Source organism: Alligator sinensis, unplaced genomic scaffold (assembly GCF_000455745.1).
Source record: "Alligator sinensis unplaced genomic scaffold, ASM45574v1 scaffold123_1, whole genome shotgun sequence".
Lineage (NCBI taxonomy): Eukaryota > Metazoa > Chordata > Crocodylia > Alligatoridae > Alligator > Alligator sinensis.
Window position 1 is genome coordinate 351,457 of NW_005841985.1, and position 7,653 is coordinate 359,109.

The window sequence follows — 7,653 nt, forward strand, 5'->3', positions numbered from 1 at the left end:
CAGGTAAGCTGTACTTCTACATTTTGATCAGCATGTTGAAAGTTCCCATACATAATGAGATTATAGGACTTGGTTCATAATCTGTTTCTTTCAGAGAAGGTTTCTGTCTTGTGCTTGGACTTTGGCCAGTGTACATTTGGCAGGTCATTCCCTTCTTTATGGTTGATAAAATGGCATTTCCTGAAAGATTTCCAAGCATAAGAAATCCCCACCTTCAGTTAGAATGGTTCCAGCTGTTTTAGAAAGGCTACTATTTCTCCATAACAGATTATGCACATGCTCAGCTAAAGCTAGGGTTTGAGGCTCACAGTTCAGAAGACCTCTAAAATGGCTCTCAGCTATAGATTCCCACACTAAGGCCCTGAGCACTCTGAACCACTTCAAAAATAGTGCTATGGAGGTGTGCATAGCCCCTTGAGTGGAGCACTTCAATTCACCTCAAAGGCATATTCTCCAGCCAAGAGGCAGTTTCCCTCATGCACCCCACTCCTAACACCAACCCCAAGGTAGCTTGTTGGTAAGTACAGGCAGGCTCTGGAAGGTCTTGCTATGGCAGAAACAAAGCTCTCCTTGTCCCTGCTACTGGTCCCAGTCCCACAGCAGCAGGTGTCAAAGACTATTCTTCTTGCCCCTGCTCCCCCCCACCCCTGCTTTGGCCACTATGGATACCCAGGGGCAATCTTGCTAGTGCTCCCACAGCATAAGCAGTAACAGTGACCCTTGTTACACTCCAGGGAATTATGCACAGAAAAAATTCAAAATTATATGCCAAGTCCTGGGGGCTACACGTGGCGACATGGAACTGGCCCAGCCTGGCCCACTGGTGTGCACCTTTGGACCAGACCAGGCAGGCACCATGCCAGTACGCAGGGCATGTGGCACTGCAGGCAGGAACTGCGCATCATTGGGCCCAGAGGAGTCCATGCCTCCATGTAGGGCTTCTAGCACTGCAACAGGAAGCCACGAGGCATGGAACTGCATGCCAGTGGGCTGGGTGGGCTCCATGTCTCCATGTGGGGCTTCTAGCACTACAGCCAGAAGTTGCAGCTGAGAATACAGAGTGATGTGCCATTGGGCCAGGGTGGCTCTGTCTCCACATGTGGTTTCTCGCTGGAGGTCTTGGTAGCCTCATGTGGAGGCATGGAAATGGACAGCCTGGCCTCATGGCATGCAGCTCCTGTCTGCAATATTGTGAGCACCCTGTGCTAACAGAGACAGCCTGGTCTGGGTTGAAGGCTCGCACTAGCAGGTCAACTGGGACAGCTCCGTGGCACCATGTGCAGCCCCTGGGACTCAGTCAGAGCTATGTGCTGCCAGGGGCTCTGCCTGCTACAGCCATGAGTGCCACAAAAGCCCATTGCCTGCCACCACCAGCCTGCCTGCTGTTGCCACCACCACCAGCAAGGGCTGTGCCCTTTTTGAGGAGGCGAGGGGTTCCACACCTATCTGCAAGCTCCCTTCATGCCCCCTGCAGGCAGGACCTCCCTTCCTCATTTGCCAGCTGTCTAGTGGTGCACCACCACACTTGGTGCCTCCACATGCTCCCAGCTGGAGTGCCAGGAGTCCTGCAGAGGTGGAGGCACAGAGCCCCTCCATGTTAAATTATGCAGTATTATGCAACTATGCATGGTCATATGTTTTATGCACAAAATTGCACGGGCACGTAATTGCCTAACTCCCCAGGAGTGCATCTTGTCAGTGCTCTTGCTGTGGCATGGCAACAGGCTCCCAGCAAGGCTCTTTGATAGCCTATTGTGGCTGGGTGGGCTATCAGGGAACCCCGAAGAGGGGGTGGAGGGAAAGAAGAGGATGGGAATTCTGGGGGATCCCTTGTCTCAGAAAACCCTTGCAGTGCTCCATGCAACTGTAAAGTAGTTACATGAGCGCTGCAGGAGGTAGCAATACAAAGTAGTTGGTTGAAACAAGAACTGTGTGGCAGATCCATCAATTTTGTAGCACTATGAACAGCCTGAACATACAGACATGCACTTCTGTAACACTAGATGGGCATATATAGCACTACAAAGTGACCTGTTTCCAAGGCGTAAGATGCACCTAGCCAGCCAGTCAGAGCCCAACTCCCCACAGGAAGGAATGTGAAGTGGAATTAACAGGATTCTGTCATTCTGATTGGATAGTCTTTTGTTCTCCCAAGAACATCCCACCTCAAAAGAAAACAAAAGTTAAGGCTCAGTGCTGCTCCCACTTAAGGTCACAAGAAGTTATGCCACTGATTTCAGCATAGATACAGAGAAGAGGCCTAGGCTTTCACCACATTTCTCTACTACAACCAGTTTTCTTCAGAAATAGCTGGCCCGCAACATTTTCAGTCTCTGAAACAGTAATAACAAGCTTTGTCAGACAATAGTTCCAAGTCAGGGTAATTTCTGTATGCTCTGTAATTCACACACAATTTGGCCAGCTTTCGTTGAAACTGTAATTGCAAAGTGTTTGTTTTTCAGAACTCATTGGGTGTTTACACACATGCTCCGAGGGAGGGCACTTTAATTAAAGCAGCTCTGAGAGCCACTCTAATTAAAAGTTCCTGAAGCATCATGTGTATTAGCATCCCAGCACTGCAAAATAACAGTGGGGGTACTTTAAAGCTTAAGCTTTAGTTATAGTGCCCCTGCCACCAATTTTCAGCATGGGGACATTGATACACACGACACAGAAGTCTGCTGGAGCACAACAATTACCATTATGACAGCCTAGTGACAAAGTGATTTTCTTTGTCCTGATGGTCATCAAGAAACATTGCATACAAGAGATTAAATGTGACTTCAAAAGTGTTCACATATGGAAAGGCTAGGATCTCTCCAGAAGAGAGGCTAGTTTGGTTCTGGGGCTGGAAATTACAACTTGCAGAGGCATGGAATCCACCTTGCAGGTGGGGTACTTGGGAAGCACTACAGCTGGGCACCAGGGAGCAGTGAGGAAGACAGCAGCAGTCTACTTCCAACTCAAGCTGGGTCATCCTAGCCCACTGCTTCAAGAAGCTGTCAACCACTGCTTTAGTTTTTCAGCAGTTTTTGGTTTTCAGTTTCAGCAGGTGAAAATGTTATAGCCCATGCGTCCAGGTATGCACTAGAAGCCAAGAATAAAGCAAATACAGTCATAGATATCTGAGGTCTATAATTGCTAAAGCTTATCCTACTTTAGTGCAGGACCCTAAAGCTATCACTAAAGGATTATGTACATTAATTAATAGGCATAACCACAGTATTGAATAGTAATTCTAACTACCAGACCATTGAGGACTTCCATTTTGAAACTGCATAATATTATATGGTTGACACAAAGCTAGAAGCACTGAAGCTATTTCAAGAACTGTGTGTCAGAACTTGACCTTTGCTTACCAAGACTTCAACTTATTTTATTAAAAAAAAAGAGAGGAAAAAAATGCTTTACAGGTAATATTGCCCAATTCAAACTGAAATAGTAATTATGAAACTAGATAATTCCACAACATGAGAAGTTAATAAACCTGCATAGTTAAAACCTCTCAATAAAAAGCAGTATCACAAGCTTTTAATATCAACATTCTCTCTCCTTGGCAAAGGAAAAATTACTGCTGCAGTATGGAGTTACCCTAAAAAAACAAAAACAAACAAACAAAAAAAAAACAACACAAAAACACACAGAGAAAAGTGGAAGACTGTATTCATTTTCAAAGGATTAAGTCATGTCCACAGTTTCTCCTTTCCCAAGTGTCATTCAGCTGGGAAAGCTGACCACATTCTGGCATCCTGAACAGCTCTCTTACATAACAAACACTAGGGTCAAACTTATCTACTACCTTATACTGTTAGACCTCTGCAAAAAGGAGTGTAAGCTGCTGCCACTAACATAACAGAGCGGGATATCCCATTTATTAGTACAGTTTAACTGATATAAACGACTGAAGACAGACAACAGATAAGCAGGCACTGAGACCTCCACACTGAGAAATTACTAATTAGTCACTCACGCAGCAGGGAAACAAATTTCTTGTGATGCCATCAAACTGCAGCTTCTTGCAAGGCTTACCTATGTCCACATAGTTTCCAAGGATTCCCTGCCTCCCACCATCACCCACAGAAGAAAACTAGTTGCACAATCTTCTGTTTTGCGTGATGGGTTAAAATTAACAACCTGTGAACTGCAAGAGCTCTAGTAGTCCAGGTTAGTTTATTTTTAAAATTTGATCCTGGTCAATCTAACTTTAAAAGCTATCCGCCTGACAAGTGTGATTCCCTGTTTAACAGCTGGAATTCAATCCTCCAGAAGGGTGCATGGCAGGGTAGGCATATTTATGCTCAACTTACATGGCTGGACCTATGTTTTGTTGTTCAGTTCCGTTAATGATGGCAAAAGATGCAACAAGCAGTAAGAAAAATATAAAGCCCACCAATCAAGTAAATGTAGCTAACAGAAGAGGCTCTGATGCTTTATGTCAGGTGAGGACAGCTGGGACAATACTACTGATTTTTTGTTTTTCTTTAAAAAAAAAAAAAAAAAAAAAAAAAAAAAAAAAAAAATGTACTTCTGTAGAGTTTCCAGAAAAGAAAGGTTTGTGTACCATCATGATTGCTTCTCAGTTCAATTGGAGACAAATTTTTTTTATGCGATTTCCACTTAAATTGTGGGTGCCTGGAGATGCTCAGTTTTCATTTGTAGTCTATGGATCCCCACATATTACTGAACAGCAACTGCTCACCAGCAGACAAAAGCCTACAAAGTTAATAGCTCTGGGCACTCCAAATGTAATACCAGAAAACTAGAAGGACAGCTTTAGCAAGCAGCAACTCATCCATTTCTTTTTCAATTTGATGCAGTTCACAAGAAGCCCCTGGCTGAAAGCCCATTTTCATTTTGAGTATCAGACTGACCAGTTTGTTTAGCCTAATGAATACATGATTTTTAATTACATGTCAGTAAGCTGTGGCAGGAAGCAACTGTACTTCAGTTGTCCAGACTAAGTATTGAGTTGTCCTGTACTATTATAGAAAAGGATTTTTCCTAGCCCACTTCAGTTAGCCACGAAATGGGGAGTTAAAGAGGAAGAGGAAAAGAAGTCCAGGGAATCAGATGAAAAGACAGGCTCTTGAGATCAGCCTAACCGGGCAGAACTCTGCCAGACTAAGCAGCAACAAATCAAGCTGGTTTTGTTGTTGTTTTTAAATGGCAGCATAACAGATAAGTGTTTCAAAATATTGTCATTCCAATTCTTTGGGACATGTTCCTAAATAACACCGAAAATAATTTTCAATTACTTGTCCGTTCTGATAGTCAAGTGAACACTATGATCAGATGAATTAAGTTTATTAAAAATATTTATTTATATGCTAAAATGATATAACATTAAATTGTACTAGAGGTCAAATATGCACTGTAGTAGCTGAAAAACTCATTTAGTAATGGGTTATGAAGGTTTTATTTTAACATGTTATAATTTTAAATTTATTAAGGCTGCCAAAGTGCAAAGTCAAGACTGATGGAAGTAGTAAAATGTGTTTTTTTCTAAGCTGTCACAGAAAGAAGACATTTACCAATTTATTTAAAGGATAAGTCGAAAGAATGTTACACAGGCATTAGCAGAGATCAGCTCAAATACAAGTTTCATATGTAAAAATGTTCAGAGATGCGGGGTGGAAAATTTTCCAGTGCTTTATTTTTCTGTGGGAAATTTTCCATTTCTAAAAATTAATTGTTTCATAAAATTCATTAGTAACAATGGATGGATGCCCATATAATATTAGACAAGCTTGGCAGTTTCAAAGTTGTAATGTTTTTCAGGTGATTATCTGTAGGAAGGGTGTGAGGGAGTACATATATATTTTATTGATTTGTAAACAGGAGAGTAAATATGCTCACATAATAATCCAAACTAAAAATCAAGTTATGAATTCACCTAAATCAGCTGTGCAGGTCAAATCAAAACCAAAGCATGGCATATCATGCACAGTCAGTTCTTTGGGTGTGCTAAAATTACTGTGTCAAGTTTTCAGTGCCTTCATTTTTTTTCCTTCTTAAAATTAAACAAACAATGTAAGGGAAGTACATGCTATTGTGTATTGTCTTTATATTTTTACAAGTATTCCAATAAAAATAATTTCTTTCCACATAAAGCTTTGAATATAACATTTAAACCACGTTTAGTATGCTGTATTTAATTTTTCTCCAAATCAAATATTTCAGTTCAGGTACTTGTGGCTATTGGGACATAAAATTAACATGGGGGTACTTTTTTAGTTTTGTTTACTAAATAAGTCAAACAAATATGCTAAATCAGATCGTGCTCTAGTTAGGGCATTGGAAAAGTTTCTGAAAACCCCACATCTTCGAATACATTTTATCACAAGCATGCCATTCATTCTCTTTAAAGTCCCATAAGCAACCATAACTAGGAGAAAACCATGATCACTTCAGAATTAGGCCCATTTAAAACTTTTTTTTTTTAAATGGACTAAAACAGCAGGCAGTTTTTGAATGGGTAACTTCAGCTCTCCACACAAACGGAGCTTATGACTCAGTTTGAGCAATGGAAGGGAAAATCCTTACAAACCACTCCTTACCCCATAAAAGCCCACACAAAAAAGGAACACAGCAACCCTATTATCATACTACTTCACAATTATGAAGTTGTAAGCCAGTGGTATTGCATGACAGTTGATCCACTATTGTAGATATGACCTTACAATAAATTCTCTAGAAGGGAAGCCCAGGGCAGGTAGTCTCTTAAGACTACCACTGCTGTTAGAGACCAGGATGACATGCAGTGGCTTCCTAAAGGGTACCAAAGAACCAAAGGCCAAGTTCTCAGGTTCATGGGCAACCTGGACGCTTGAACACCCCTACAGTGCAGTGAACAGAGACCACAAACATGACAACCCAAGTCCATCTGCCGTACCACTGCAACCAAAGTCTACCTGTAGGTTAAATGCTGTAGCAATAAGTTAATAATGCTAGCTGATGATCTTAAAGCTATTATTGCTTTAATATAGTTATGCTTCAAGTACATGGACTATTTTTAAAACCAAGGGCTTCCCCCCCTTTTTAAAAACTAAGTTTCTGGTCACCTAAGCCCTTCCCTGGAGTTGAAGCTCCTTCTGATTTTGGATGCACCTTACGCAACACAACTAAGGAGTTAAAATGTATTCAAAATAAGTCTTGAAAACCATCAAAAAGTTTTTACACAGTCTTAAACTTATACTGGGACTCAAAATCCATTCCCACATGACCAGGATCAAGGCAGCATGACCCTATTGCTCGGCAAGTCACACCCAGTTCTCCTTTCTACCAAGGTGAAATTCAGTTTTTACATGTTGTCTACTTGAGGGCTTTAACCACCACCTTGCCCCACGCATCCAGCACCTGCCTCCAGCACCTCTTTTACTGTCTCAGCCCTGAAATAATGACCAGATCAGTCATCGTGGACACTGGTCCAGAAGAGGGGTCACAACCTTGGGAGAGTCACTGAGGGCATCAACCTGTTGGATTGACAAATAACATTTTCCAATGTTTTCCAGTGCTGGCCCTGGAATCTCAGCGTCAGCTCAGGACTTTCCAATACTAGTGGAAATAAAATGAGCTCTGCTTGTAAGCAGTGGGGGGAGGGAGACAGGCTCCTTCTCCTTCGGGCCAGGAGCACGGGGGCACCAGCCGTTAGAT